Source organism: Ovis aries, chromosome 9, assembly GCF_016772045.2.
Source record: "Ovis aries strain OAR_USU_Benz2616 breed Rambouillet chromosome 9, ARS-UI_Ramb_v3.0, whole genome shotgun sequence".
Lineage (NCBI taxonomy): Eukaryota > Metazoa > Chordata > Mammalia > Artiodactyla > Bovidae > Ovis > Ovis aries.
Genome location: NC_056062.1, coordinates 22,264,577 through 22,280,242, shown reverse-complemented (window position 1 = coordinate 22,280,242; position 15,666 = coordinate 22,264,577). Strand labels below are relative to the sequence as shown.

Genomic DNA, 15,666 nt, shown 5'->3' with positions numbered 1-15,666 from the left:
GTATTCTTGGGAGAATCCCAGCGACAGAGGAGCCTGGCGGGCTGTAGTCCGTGGCATCGCAAAGAGGAGGACGCAGCAGCACACGCACAGCAGGATGAATTGCAGTGTAAAATCTGAATGTTGTTGAGAAAGTACACTTCATAGGACTAGTTGGGTGGGGGGTGGAGGGAGGAGTCAGGATTGATGCCCAGATTTCAGGCTTGGTGGTTGGGGTGAAGTGCTCCGGTGTGATACGGGGACTTTTTGGAGGACAAGTGGTTTGGGAGGATTGAGATGGAAGGTGAGTCCTTTTTAGGGTATGATAGGTGTGTGGTGCCGTACAGGACTTTCAGGGTACATTTGTAGCAGTAACTGTGGATGAAATTACTAGAGGATAGGTTGTAAAGAGTAAAAACAAAATGCCACTGAACAAATGCTTGCATGCAAGAACTGGGTAAAACTCAGGACAGTCCATCTGGTTGTAGAAGCATTGGAAGCATTTCAGTGTAGCAAGAAAAAGAAGCTAGACAGTCTCTTACTGTTTGATCTGATGCTTTGATAATGATAATTTATGGAATGTTAGGGGAAAAAATTTACTTTAAAGCTTTGGGCCTTAAAGATGATCATACATCTTAACTGTGGTATGTACTATCTGTCCTGTACTTAAGCCATTCACTTGTCTTGTCACTGCTTCCTAGCTAGGGGAAGAAATTGTCAAATTATGCTAGGCTGAGAGTATGTAAACTGTTCTGTATTTCCTGGGCAGACAAGCTAAATTGTGCAATTTAAGAGTAGAAATTAGGGAAGCCCCGCATGTGTAACCTAAAAATTTCATCTAGATCTTGAATATTAGTAGCTTCTCATCCCATTCTGTCTTTTTCGAGTCTTGCTGTCATGTGAATTTATGGAAGAACTGAATTTGCTTGCGGCAGATACAATGCTCATGTAAACTTGCTGAGGGACTGCTTTATTTCAGAGAAAAAAAAGAAGTGAGGGGGCGTTTGGAGACTGGAGCGGGGAGCCTCAGACAGCTCCTTGAGTGTGGATTACCACCTTCTCCTCCCAGCAAATGGTGCTTCTCTTTGTTCCCTGCCCTGCCCACTGCTCTCTGCATGTTTACTCAGTAAACAGGCTCTGTCCTCTCTTCAGCAACAAAGAAATACCGCTGCTCTTTTTGTTGCCTACCCTGATAGGGAATACAGCAACATACTGGTTAAGGGCTGAACAGTTGTAAAAGCTTTGTATCCAGTGGTTTCAAGAACATGAGGCAACTGTGATTAAATGTGGTTTGGCTGCTGCACTTTTGCTGAAACGGTAGTTGATTCCACCAGTTCTTCATGTTTTTCCATCTAAAATTGCATTGGATTCAACCTTGATAAAGAATTTGAGTATTTCCATAAAAGTGGGATGATTTTCTGTTGTTCCCCTTTTAATTTTCAGGGGCTTCCCAAGTATCTCAGCTGGTAAAGAATCCGCCTACAATGCAGGAGACCTGGGTTCGATCCCTGGGTTGGGAAGATCCCCTGTCGAAGGGAAAGGCTATCCACTCTAGTATTCTGGCCTGGAGAATGCCATGGACTGTAGTGGCTTTCACTTTCAATTTTCAAGAGTGAATAGTTTCTGTTCGTAGTTGCAGTAATAAAATGAATACTCCAAGTATGTACAGATTTCCAGATTCTCCCTTTGTGTCTAATGTCACAGAAAGTTGCTGTGTTTTTTATTTCTTCCATGGACTCGTTGTTACAAGTCTTACCTTTGAACTCGAGGAAAATATGATAATGGATTGAAGTCTTGGGTAGCAACAAATTTTGGTTTATGAGTCATTAAATTATTAGAAAAGATTAGATGGCCTTCTTAGAGTTTTGATTAACATAAAACATGTAACCATTGCATGTATAATAAAGTATAAGAAGTCTAGGCTTTTGATGTTGGGTTACCAAAGTCTCGTCTGGAGTATATACAAAATGTTTAGAATCTCTGTGGTTTCTTTGGCAGTTTTGGGAGACTGTGTCAAGCACTGAACCTTGAAGGTTCAACTTAGTAGCTTAGTTTTGTGAAAATAAACTTTATGGTTGGCTTGGCCCTGTCAGCAAGCCCTGTTACATTTTGCTGTCTTCAAACTTCAGATAGAGAAAAGTATATTCTGTTTAGGTATATAACTAGAGTGCTTCCAGTTTTTTCCTTTACTGTTTAATCAAAAAAATTAATCATCTCAATTGGAATGAAAATCTTCAGCATATGGCATAGACACTGTGGGTGTTGTGAACTCTGTAAGAAGAATCAAGGCTGTCGGTATATTGAATGTATTTGTTCTAAAAATAATTCAGGAAGTTACAAACAGCGCCCCGCCCTCCCGCTGCATGCAGCCAGTTTAGCACTTCTGCTACTCTCTGACTAATGAGGATATAAAAATGTTAATATTTAAGCAGTTGAGGAATTTTAGTGCTGTTTTGGATTTTGCCTGAAATAACTCATATCCTACTTTTGAAATATTCAGAGATTTTTAATTAACTCAAATGTGGTTCACTGAGAAAGATCCTAGTCATTGCCTATGGTGGATTCTTTGTATTTGTAATGGTGACAAGTGGATATCTTTTTGATTTAGGATTTGAGGGTTTATTTTCCTGGACTACAGTGCCTTAACTTATTTAGGCGGAAATTGGATTTGGTGGTGTGTGTGTGTTTGTGTGTTAAGAGCTTAGCTAAAAATCTACAGAAAGCCCAACCTTTATCTTTTTTTGTTTAATATCCAGGTTTTCGTTGTGGACAATAGTATAACAAATACTTATTAAGGTCACAGTAAGTATACTGATGGAAATAATTGACTTTTTAAAAAAGCTTTTTTAAGATATATAATTTGCATAGCATTAAATTTGCCTATATTAAATATATGGTAAGACTTGATTTTTATGTGAAACAAAAATGGTACAGATTATCCAAGCAGTGATTCTAAATGTCAACTCCTGGATGCCCAATCTTTCCTTTCTCCCAGGTTTTGATTCAGTAGGACTCAATAATTCGATAAATTGCACTATTAGGAGAAGTGCTAAAATTAAAGATATGAGTGGCAAGATTCTGAAATTCTAGTTCTTTTTAACCCCTTTATTATAGGTCAGAAATTAGAGCTTACACTTATATTTTAAGTTTGCTGCTGCTAAGGAATCAGTAGTCATGTATGGATGTGAGAGTTGGACTGTGAAGAAAGCTGAGTGCCAAAGAGTTGATGCTTTTGAACTATGGTATTGGAGAAGACTCTTAAGAGTCCCTTGGACTGCAAGGAGATCCAACCAGTCCATTCTGAAGGAGATCAGCCCTGGGATTTCTTTGGAAGGAATGATGCTAAAGCTGAAACTCCAGTACTTTGGCCACCTCATGCGAAGAGTTGACTCACTGGAAAAGACTGATGCTGGGAGGGATTGGGGGCAGGAGGAGAAGGGGACGACCAAGGATGAGATGGCTGGATGGCATCACCGACTCGATGAACATGAGTTTGAGTGAACTCCGGGAGTTGGTGACGGACAGGGAGGCCTGGCATGCTGCAGTTCATGGGATCGCAGAGTCAGACACGACTGAGCGACTGAACTGAACTGAACTGAACTGAACTGAAGTCACTTCAGTCATGTCTGACTCTGGGCGACCCCATAGATGGCAGCCCACCAGGCTCCCCCATCCCTGGGATTCTCCAGGCAAGAACACTGGAGTGGGTTGCCATTTCCTTCAATGCATGAAAGTGAAAAGTGAAAGTGAAGTCGGTCAGTCGTGTCCTACTCTTCGCAACCCCATGGACTGCAGCCAACCAGGCTCCTCCATCCATGGGATTTTGCAGGCAAGAGTACTGGAGTGGGGTGCCATCGCTTTCTCCATATTTTAAGTTTAAAAGTCTAAAAGCATCCAGTATCAGATTGCCATAATCCCAAAACGAGTGCTTTAATCTGTCGAGGGGAGAATTAACTGGACTTTTCCCTCTGTATGCCCACATTGTAATAAAGCAAAGGATTCCCGCCTTATTTTTATAAAATAAAAATGGGCCGTAGCTTCAAAACTGGAACTTGCTTTACGTATAGATTTGCTGCTGGAATTTTGTGAAAGTTTATATATAAATGTTTTTGTTATTTTCTATGGTAATTTTGGGAGTATTTTGTTGTCACAGTAGGTAAGGAAAACTTTTAAGACAGCAGTCGTCTCTTGGCTGTGATTTTGTAAAATGATGAGGTTCTGTCTCCCTTTTTCCAGTGGCTGAGCTCCATATAGCTCTTGTTCACTCTCTGGTATGCTGGGAACTCACCAGTACCTTCTTGTGGGGGCAGTCTAATAGCCCAATAAAAGTTTCTCATTCTTCCTTTTATGATGTTCTTGTACCCTTAGGGACGTTTTAGAGCTCAGAGTAACCTATAATAGGAAAAGAAGATAATTTCTGAAAGTGGGAAAAGTGAAAGTGAAAGTCGCTCAGTCATGTCCAACTCTTTGCAACCCCATGGACTAAACAGTTCTTGGAATTCTCCAGGCCAGAATACTGGAGTGGGTAGCTGGTCCCTTCTCCAGGGGATCTTTCAAACCCAGGTCTCCCACATTGCAGGCACATTCTGTCCCAGCTGAGCCATAGGGAAAGCCCATATGTGGGAATATGACATTTTATAATATGACAGGTTCTCAGGCAGGGTGTCACTTCTCCATTCTCTACTGTCTGACTTGATTTTTATACCCATGGAGAGCTGTGGTAACAAGTGTCATCTTTGGGTAGCTGCATAATATTTTGACTGTGTTTCTCTAGTTAATATTAAACAGTGCATATTATTTAAAAAATGAAAGAAAAAGCCATCTCAGGAAAACAGTATAGTATAGAAGCTGTTAAGAGCACAGACTCTTAAGGGGGTCCACCACTTCTAGTTGCGTGACCTCGGACAAATTACTTTCATCTTTATTTCCTGTTTATAACCTATAGATGTTGTTACCTACCTCATACGGTTATAAGCATTAAGGAAGATAAAATTTGGAATGTAGTATATAAATATTTGTTGAATGTGTTCTGAAGGAATCAGACTGACAGATAGGAAGTAAATAAGAACAGGATATCCCTGAGATAGATTGGTTAGGTCTTCTGGTTTTCTCCTGGGTTTTGCACTGTATCCCTGCAAACAGAATTTGTGCCCTGGGGAACTTGCATTTAGTGTTTGATGTTCTATTAGTTGACCAGGACTGCTGTAATAAAATACCACAAACTGAGTGACTTTGAACAGAGAATTTATTGGCGTACAGTTCTGGAGGTCAGAAGTCTGAAATCAAGGTTGGTTCCTTCTGAGGGCTGTGAGGGAAGGTGTGTTCCAGGCCTCTTTACCTGGCTTGTGTTCATAGATTGCCAGTTTCACATGCATGTGGAACTCCCCCTGCATGCACACGTGTCTAAAGTTTCCCCTTTTATAAGGATACCAGGTATGTTGGATTAGGGCCCCCGCTAATGACTTTGTCCTGACTGAATTACCTCTTATTCTAAATAAGGTCTCATTCTGAGGCCCTGAAAGGACTTCAGTATATGAGTTGTGCAGGGGATACAGTGCAATCTGTAATAGCTATATGAGACATGAAAGTGAAATGATTTCTGTTACTTAACAGTATTTCTGTGTTTTAAAGCATGCTTATTTTTTTAAACTTTGATGTAAACTGATGGCATAGTCACTTTTTCTTGTACTGAAACCAGACATTCATTTACTTAAAGAAAAGTATGTCTAGCACAGGAAGAAAATTGGTAGAAATGAACAGAAATTCTTTTCATGCTTCAGTTATTTGGTATGCTACTAAATTCTCCTGGAGAAGGAAAATGGCAACCCACTCCTGTACTCTTGCGTAGGAAATCCCATGGACAGAGGAACCTGGCAGGCTACAGTCCATGGGGTCGCAAGAGTTGGGCCAACTTAGCGACTAAACCACCACTGCCACTAAATTCTCCGGAGCCTGACTTCAAGTCATTTTAGCATTTGAACTGATTTCAGGAATGGTACATACCTAATATTTAAGCAGATACAGAATTTACTGATCTACACATTCTATGAAATCTTCCTTGTTTTAGTTTCTCTAAGCTGCAATAACAAGATACCATAAGCTGAATGGCTTAAGACAGCAAAGTATTGTCACAGTTCAGGCTGCTAGAAGTCTGAAATCAAGGTGTGGCCAGGGCCACGCTCCCCACCCACAGAGTTCTAGGGAAGGATCCTTGCTTGCCTCTTCCAGCACTAGTGGCTGCTGGCAAGCCTTAGAGTGTCTTGGTCTGTAGCAGCAGAACTTGTCTTTCCTGTCTTCATGCGGCCTTCTTCCTTGTGTCTCCCGTATCTTTCTCTTTGTGAGGGACCAGTCTTTGGATTAAGGGCCCACCCTAATCGAGGATGAGCTCCTTTTAATTTGATGCCATGTGCAAAATCTCTGTTTCCAAGTAAGGCCACCGTCACAGGTACTGAGGCTAGGTCTTCAGCACATCTTTTTTGGGGACACAGTTCCACCTGCAGCATTTGTCCGTTGCTTTAAAAAATTAGCTTTGTTTAATTTCTCTAATCTTCCAAGTATTCCTAACTAGAAAATGGACAACTTTGTTATCATAAATTAGTATTCTTGAGCGTCATTACTAGAATAAAACCAGTGCTCAATTACTGATTTTTTAGAAGAAATCTTGTTTTTATCCTGTTTTCAGTATCACATGCCAAACAAAGTGTGGGGTTTTCTTCAGGAGTAGTTTTTTTCCTTCCAGTCTTTAGTAGAACTTTGATTTTGCAGTTATTTCACTCTAATCAATTATTTTTATCCTTCATTGTTTACTAAATATTGTAGAACATAGTCCAGTTATGTATTTCAGATAGAGGACTTGTATCTTACTAAAAACTAACCAAGATAGTAATGAAATGTATTACTAGGTCCTTTTAAGGGATATTTCATATTATCCATCATTTTATTTTTAATAAGAACCTATAATCATTATAAACTATGTGATTAATCTATTTTTTCCCACATCAAGTGTAGAGTCTGTAGAATAGTATTTTTCATTCTGGATATTCTGAAACTGCCACTGCGTTATTTTTGGTTAAAATATTTAACACATCTTGAAATTTTAATTTGTATTACTGTAAAATATGAAAATTTTCACTTTCATGTGTTTTTTAAAAAAGCTCTTATTTTCTTTTTCTGCTCTTTCCTTGTTCTGAGAGTATTTCTTTTGTTTCCTGTCTTTTTGAGTTCTTATTTCTTTTATCTATGTAAATTGGTACTTTTATAGAAGGCATGCAATTTGGAAAACTCTCCTTTGTTTTCTCTATCACTATTCTTTTTATAGTTTTCTTCCTGTCTCTTTAAATGTCTTCCCTTTCACTTCCTCCGCTGCTAGTCATTCCTTAAATGCGTGCTTTCCCCAGAGTTCGCTTAATTCCATCCTGTGTTTCTTTGTTGACTTCAGCTAGTTAAACTAGCTGCTTTTGCTATTGTTTATATGCTTTTGGTTCTTAAATTTTTATTTCTAATCTAAATCATTTGCCTACTACAAGATGTCCCACTTTTAGTTTTGTAACCTCAAATTTAACATGTGCAGAATAAAGTTTATTCTCTTTCTGATACCCTCTCCCCACCCCCAGATTTACCTTCCTCTGTCCCTTCTTGGACACCATCGTCCAGTCACTTGTTCAGACTGTCCTGTCTGTCACTTTTGACTCCTCTCCCTCTGTACCTTCTGCTTTGTGTTGATTTCCACAGCTTCCTACAAGTTTGTCTAGCCATTTCTGTCATGCTGCAGAACTTTATGATTTGTTTGGAAATTAAAACTCTTGTTCTTGACATGTGGCTCTGCACATCTGGAATGATCTTCCCTTTTTTTGCTGAATTCCTGCTGCTGCTTTTTAAGGCTCTGTTTAGTCATTACTTTTTACAGGAAGGTTAGGGTCACACTGCTGTTCTCCGATAGCAGTCTCCTCTGGCGTGGCTGTTACCCCGTCGAGTTACACTTCTTTTTGCGTATGATTATCTTGTCCTGTCAGACTCTGAGCTACTGAAAGCCAGGGAGAGAGAATTTATCTTTGACCATTACATAATTCTCTCTTCCCCCAAAACATATTAATTGTGCAGAGTAATTATCAACATAATTAGTCAAGAACATGGTATGGATTCAAGAGGAAAGTTCTCACATGCTTTTTTTTTTTTAATTACACATGGAGAAAATGTGATTCCTTTTGTAATTCTTAACAGTACTACTGACATTATCACAGAGGACATTTAGTCAGTATTTTGTCTTAAAAGGAAAATCACCTACTATTTCAGTTTCGGTTCTGCCTCATCTGATTTCTTACCTCCGGAGAGTAGGACGCTGGGGTGCTGTGTGCTCCCATCCAGGACCACCCCGGGCGCACTGAGAGAAGGCCTGTGGCGCAGGGCCCAGTCGTGCAGTCTGGTCTTAGAAGCAGGTGTGAACGCGTGTGTTGTGTCCTAATGGTGGTGGAGACAGAGGTGTCAGTACTTTGCTTTCCTGTTTGCAGCTCTGGTTTCTGTGTCATCCAGTGGATCCTTTCTTATTTGCTTTGCCAACTAAGCCAATGTCAGATGAAAAGAATAGGGCATTATATTTCCTTACCTTAATTTTTGTGGAGTTTTTTTTCCCCCCTGTATGATGATTCCAAAAGGTTTTCAAATGCGGTCTTAACAGAATTACATTTTCTAAAAACCATGCCTATTGTACGTTTTATTGCTCAGGTTAACTCTGCTGAGTAATATTTTTTTTCAGTTAAGTATGGTAGAATACAGTAAAATCTAGGTATAAATCTATAAATTGACTATTTGTAAGTAAACAATACCTTTTTTTGTTTGTTTGTTTAAAATTGTGATAGTGGGGAAAAATGTGTTAAGTATAGACTGATCGATCACGAGTTGACTCAGAAGAAGAAAAGCTATTTTTTTTTCTACAGACAGTATTTCAGAATAGTTTTGTAATGTATACAGACTTTTGTCTACGTTGTATCTTTTGCAGAGGCAAGTATTGCAATGCAGTGGAAAGACCATCTTTTAAAAAAGAATTGGAGCTTTAATTCCGTTTAATGCCTTTGTTGTCCTCTTTTCCATGAAGTTTATGTGGCTGGGAATAAAAAACAAGTAGTGAAATTGAGAATGAGAAGAAAGATGGTATAGAATTACTTACGGAAAGAGTCATGTAATAAAATACTCCTCTAATGGATTAGAATCCTTTTAAAAGGAACACTTTCCTGGAGATAAGACTCTTTTGTTCCCATTTTTCTTTGACTCCTGTCTAATTATTCTGCAGACCTTTTCGATGCTTCCTTTGTGCCACCTCCTAGGTTCCTTCCTTTCTGAGCTCTGGGTCATTAGAACACGCGTTTGGGCTTTTCCGTGCACCGTCCTCCATAGTGAAACTGGCACTGTTCCATCTGCCTGTGATCGTCCTCCACTGTCTCCAGTTTCCTCATAGTTCTCCTCGTTCTTCGGGGGGAGCCCTCAGCTCAGCTCCCATGTCCTTCATAAAACCTTCTTTCACGTGAGCTAGGAGTGCTTTCTCTCTTCTCTCAACTTCTGTGGCCCTGGAGCCATGTGGTCCATTTGACATTAGATAGCTCCTGTCCTCCAATGTTGTCCAAATCTTGTTTTCAATTTCAGTTTTTATTTATTTTCTAATTGGAGGAAAATCACTTTACAATATTGTGCTGGTTTCTGCCATACAGCAATGTGAATCAGTCATAATTATATACAGGACCCCTCCCTCTTGAGCCTCTCTAAATTTCAATTTTTAAACCTTTGTTTTTTCAAGTAGTTAGTTACCTTTCGACCCTCTGTAGTTCTTACCACAGTGCCTTGTACCCAAGTTGAAGTGCAGGAGTAACGCCCATATTACGCTTTATAAGTAGCATGTGTGTGTGTGTGAATGGTATATGTAAATTTACACGTGAAGTGTTAGTTACTTGGGAGGGATGTGTGTGTATGCCTATAATATTACTAAGTCTTTTAATGGTATGAAGTGTCTTATTCTGACACTAGCTGAATGAATAGCTTTTAATTTCAACCTTGAAGAGAATATGTGTGATGCAGAGTCTTTTCAAGGGTTTTGGATACCACAGAGCTAGAGGTCCTGAAGTAATGAATTTTTAAAATCTTCTAATAGAAAAACATGCTCTGTCTTTTCAACTTGATTACTGATAGCTTCTGCCAGGTCTAAAAATAAAACATGAATTTTTTAAAGTGATTCAGTTGACATTGTCAGCTATTCATTGGAGAAATTATATGGTTCTGGCGTTTATTTAATATTTTGTGGTGGACAGTTTTCTTATCATTTTGATTTGTATAGTACATATCAGCAGATACTAAATTTGTTTTATCAGTGAACCTTGGGTCCACATTCATTAAGTGAAGGAGCATTTTTTGTGAATGTTATATTCCAGACATGCAACAATGAACAAAATATATGGGCTTTGTATTGATGTGACTCATTCAGGTAGGAAAGACAAATGTGTGTATGCTGCTAAGTCGCTTCAGTCGTGTCCAACTCTGTGCGACCCCATAGATGACAGCCCACCAGGCTCCCCCGTCCCTGGGATTCTCCAGGCAAGAATACTGGAGTGGGTTGCCATTTCCTTCTCCAAGGCATGAAAGTGAAAAGCCAAAGTGAAGTCGCTCAGTCATGTCAGACTCTTAGCAACCCCATGGACTGCAGGCTACCAGGCTCCTCCATCCATGGATTTTCCAGGCAAGAGTACTGGAGTGGGTTGCCATTGCCTTCTCCGAATTTGTGTATAAATAAGTACAATAATTTGTTTTAGGTGCAATGATAGAAATACCATAAAGACCAGAATCCAGTAATCATAGCTATTCCCATTTAAAATATGAGATTTAGTAAGCCCTAAATATACCAGCAAATTCCTAATGTATTACACATAAGAATTATAAACCAAAATAATATGATTGCTGTGTAGAAGGTATAGATACTGTGATTTTTTCCCTTTAACAGATCGAGAGACAAACCTAATACAGTTGGTTTCCATCAGAAGATCTAAGCGTTCTTCAACTTCAGTGACAGTGATAGTAACTTACTATTTTTGTTTTAGAGGATAGCTTTCTCCCAGATATCCAGTGCTATGGTGATGTTTAATAATAAACACTAACTGTTCAGTTATTAGTAATTTAGTAATGGAGACATTAAAGATTTAAATTATCATTGGGTAATATAGTTAGTTGAAAGTATAGCTTATTTTATTTTATTTATTTATTTTTAATTTTTATTTTTACTTTATTTTGCTTTACAATACTGTATTGGTTTTGCCATACCATTGACATGAATCAGCCACGGGTGTACATGAATTCCCAATCCTGAACCCCCCTCCCTGAAAGTATAGCTTATTTTAAAAGGGATCTTAAATATCCAAACCCCCAGACTTACAGAGCTGCATTAGGAACGCGAATGTCATTACAAAACAGCAGTATTCAGTGGTGGACAGCCCATGAAGCTGAATTCTCCCAGCACCCCACAGTGCTCATGCGCCTGGCCCATGCTCTGTCAGCTCAGCTGCGAGGCTTTCTGTGCAGTTGCTGGATGCCTGTTGGCTCAGAATGGGTTAGAAATTATTCGTAACACCTCACCATCAGAGAAGGAGGATTCTAGAGGCCAGTATATCTCACACCAGGCGACACTGGTGAATTCCCATGTCTTGGGTATCTCTAAAGAAGAAATGGTTAATTTAGGAGTATGCAAAATTTACTAAAATAAATGTGTGTGTGTGGTGTTTTTAAAGTGGCTTCTACATTCCAGGCAGTTTTTTGTTTTTTGTTTTTTTGTTAGTACTGCTAACCCTGAGAGATTGACAGAAGGATTTTTCTGTTTCCTGACTAAGCCTCGGAGAGCATTATTGAACAGATTGCCCCAAGAGCCTGTCTGCACGCCACTATAATACACAGCTTGGCACCCTTCTTGGTCATAATTTTTCCTTCCAGCTATGCCCCAGTTCAGTTTTTCCATAGTTCAGTTACCACTTGAGATTTCCTATTTCTCCTACTATATCGTAAGTCGAGTTCTGAATTCCGTATGCTACAGGAGGAGAATAGTGAATTACCTTCTCCTTTATGTGTTAGAAGTAAATTTAAAGGAAGTTCTTGCCTAGACTTGCCAGTTGCTGGAACCTCTCTATGCTACGCTTAGCCCCCGTTTTCCTTTGGAAAAGAGAAAGTTGGGAAGAGGTCAAGAAGTGAGGAGTTTGTTGGAAGGGATGGGAAGCTAGGATGAGGAAGAATTAAATGCTTTAAGGAAAAAAAATAGAAAATAGGTTTATTTTCTTATTCAAACTGTATAAAAATCTATCTTTAGTAAACTAGCAATGCACTAGTTTAATCATATCTGTTTAAGCTATTTGGCCTTGCTAGTGGAATTCGATGCGGATATTATCAAGTTCTTGATAGCTTTATGTTTGATGTCAACAAGTAGATATGTTACAGTATACTAGTACCCTCTGCTAATTTAATTACAAGTAAAGTGAACTAGGCACTTCCTGAACAGGAGGTAAAAGGATCTAAGAGCTGGAAGAGCAACTAGAAACTCGTCTCTTGCGACATGAAGGACTATGTCCAGGTACCTGCAGCTGAACTCGAAAAGCCTTATGAACTGGCTTCGACAGGGGAGACCCCCACACTTCTGTGCCTGAGTAGGTCCAGTGCTTTCATTTCACTTGTTCTTGTGATGTTGGTAACACAGTATTCTCTTATTTAAAATAGCCCATAGAGTTCTCTCTTCTTTTGTGATTACAATTACCACTCACTTCACCTCATATTACCTCCAGTGTTATCATTTGCTAGAAACCCGAGTAAATTGAAGCTTTTAAACCTCCTTTCAGCTCTCTCTTGATTGGTTGGTTTTCATGTACAGTAAGAGGTCAGGAAGTTGTGTTTTGTTTGGACTTGTGGAGAAACGCACTGTGACCGTGTATTTCCTCCGTGGCGGGGCACTCCTCGTCTCAGATTCCTCGTCTCAGACTCGGTCCTGCAGTCGCGTCCGTTGGGCATGGCTTGTGGAGAGCTAAAGTGTTTAAAGGAGTTTAGAAAGTGTCCAGTCCTTGAGTTTTGTTGTTGTTGTTTAGTCGCTGAGTCATGTCTGACTCTTTGTGACCCCATGGACTGCAGTTAAGTGTGGTGGTTACCCTTCAAAGTCATCATGTCTGGTTGGAATCTCTGCTCCTCTGTATGTACCAGCTCTACAATATGGGATATGGGACAAATGAGCCTCCCTTAGCTCCTTTGCTCCTTTGTCAAACAAAGTTGCTGCTAACCCTCTCAAAGTTGCTGCAGGAGTACGTGAGTAATGCTGCCAAGTACTTAGTACAGTACTGCACACATCATGTTCAGAAAAAAAGCAGTCATCCACTTGGACTCGGGTCTTGTTATCGAAAGCTTGTTGTGAACCACACAGAGAATTTGTTGGATGTTTAGATGATTAATTCTCAGCAAAGGTTTTCACACTGTTGGGAACACTGTCCCAAGGGCCCTCATGCACCTCAGTTACCCTGATTGTAGTTCTTATCTTATTTTTGTTTAGTCACGCAGTCTTGTCCGACTCTTGCAACCCCGTGGGCTATAACTTGCCAAGTTCCTCTGTCCTCTACTTTTATATAGCATTAGTAATAATAACTACCAATCTGTTGGATGCTTACCAAATGTTACACCCTTAATAAGAACTTTACATATAATTTTATTTCATGTTCCCAATAAATATGAAGAAGGTGCTACTACACTGATGAGGAAACATAGGTAAGATAAGAGAAAATAATGTGCCTGCCTAACTGGACAGTAAAAGATGTTGGATTCACCTCAGACCTGTCTGACTCCAGAGCCTCTGCCCTTTAACCCCCTATCGGGCGTTTGGTCATTTTTCTCATCTTTCTCCTCTAATAGACGCTATGCTTCTTCAAAGTGAAAATTGGATATTACGTGTATTCCAAAGCCCCCATTTTTTGTAAGCTTTTTCAAAACTAAAAACAGTGTATAATATCAGAAAGTATTGATGTAAATGAGACTTAATACCTTATTAAGAATTCTTAAGTCTGTTGTAAATTACATAATTTATCATTCTAACAGGAAACTTGAAGCTTGGGGAGTTGTTTTTCAGTTCCATTCGTCTCTTTGCCGTAATAGCAATTTGAATTTTCTATATTTGGCCTTGCATTACTGTAGCAAAGTATTCCTACTAATCTTCTTATCAAGTTATAAGCTTCTTTCATCATTGCAATACCCAGCTCAGTGCCCTGTGTAAGTTAATCACTTGATGCATATTTGATTTTAATTTATTTCTGTGTATTAATATTCATCTGAAGTATTTTTATATTAGGTATAATTGACACAGGAATATGACTTTCGCTTACTTTGCTTTTACCCTTGCTTTTCTTTCTAATAATCAGGCCTGTGTTTTGCTTTTGGACTTTAAAAATAGTTCAGATATTTTGGAGTTAGTCTAAAAAAAAAAATCCCCTAATGGACTCTGAAATTTTTTTCTCCTTTTAAAGTAGAAAACATCCTGAACAGTAGACAGCATTTTATACTATCTGCATGTGGTGCCTAAATATATGCTGTTGAATTATTCACTATTTTTTATGACAGTTTATAAACTCAAGGGGAGAGATCTGGACTCTTATACTTTCCTGTGTCTGCGGCATCTGATGCGGTGTTCGGGAAGTAGTATGTGCAAGTGAAACATCTGTGTGTTGATTGATTCGACCACTGGTATCAGTGGTTTCATGGAAAGAGCATGAGGTTCTGGAGTTAGGCATTGGATTCTCACCTAGCCATTGCGGCTGAGTAAATTACTTGGTCGGTTCTTCTGCAGTTTCTTGTAAAGTGGTAGTGGTAACAATATCTCACTAATTTGCTGGAAATGTTAAGTAATGTATGTGCACTACTTTATAATCACCAAAATTGCTGTACATGTCTTAATTCTGTCCTGTTTTATCAGCATCATGACTCCATTCTGCTGCAAATCTGGAGTCAGTCTCACATGTTTTGTTGTGTTGGGCACTCACTTGACATGGTACTGCTGCCTGCATGAGTTGTGCATGCTTCATGAGCAAAGTGAGATCCGGAGAAGTTGCCTGTTGAGTAACGTTACTCGATGAGATGGTAGAAGTCTGCTTAGGTCTGAGTTCCCTTACCTTCTAGCTTGTGTTCTCTCATGCCGTAATTTGGTTTCTAAATACATACACATGCACACTTAGCCACAGACACACGTAGTCCAGTTTCATAAATCATGGGAATGGCTGTATAGTGGCTCAAGACTACTAACCCCATTAGTTAGTAGTCTGTAGGACAAGAAAACGGATCCCTCCTCCTCCTCCTCACAGAGTTCTTTCCAGTGAGATGATGCTCTTTCTCTCAAGGTCACGTGGCCCCTTAAATGAAAGAATTGGTGTGAACCTAGGTCTTCTCATCCAAATGCATGACTTTTTCCTAGATGCCAGCAACGGAAAATGTACAGAGCAGTCTTTGAGCAGTTTTTGAAATTCCTGGACTTTCCCTTGAGGTTGATTCTCTCTCTGTTGTGGCTTCTTTATATAATTCATCATGTAGATAGAGGTGTTAACTGTTTTCACCAGCTACACTTCCTAGTGTAGCGAACTACTATTTTGAGACCATTGTAGCTGGAACTGAGTAGGAACTGAGCTGGGCCTGGCAGGAAAAGTGGGG

At 39.4% G+C, this 15,666-nt stretch overlaps 1 protein-coding gene across 1 annotated transcript in view; it reads left to right on the top strand.

Moving 5' to 3' along the window:
* EFR3A (EFR3 homolog A) overlaps positions 1-15,666 on the top strand; it is an 80,621-nt gene that overhangs the window by 10,624 nt on the left and 54,331 nt on the right. The gene's annotated exons all lie outside the window — the stretch shown is intronic.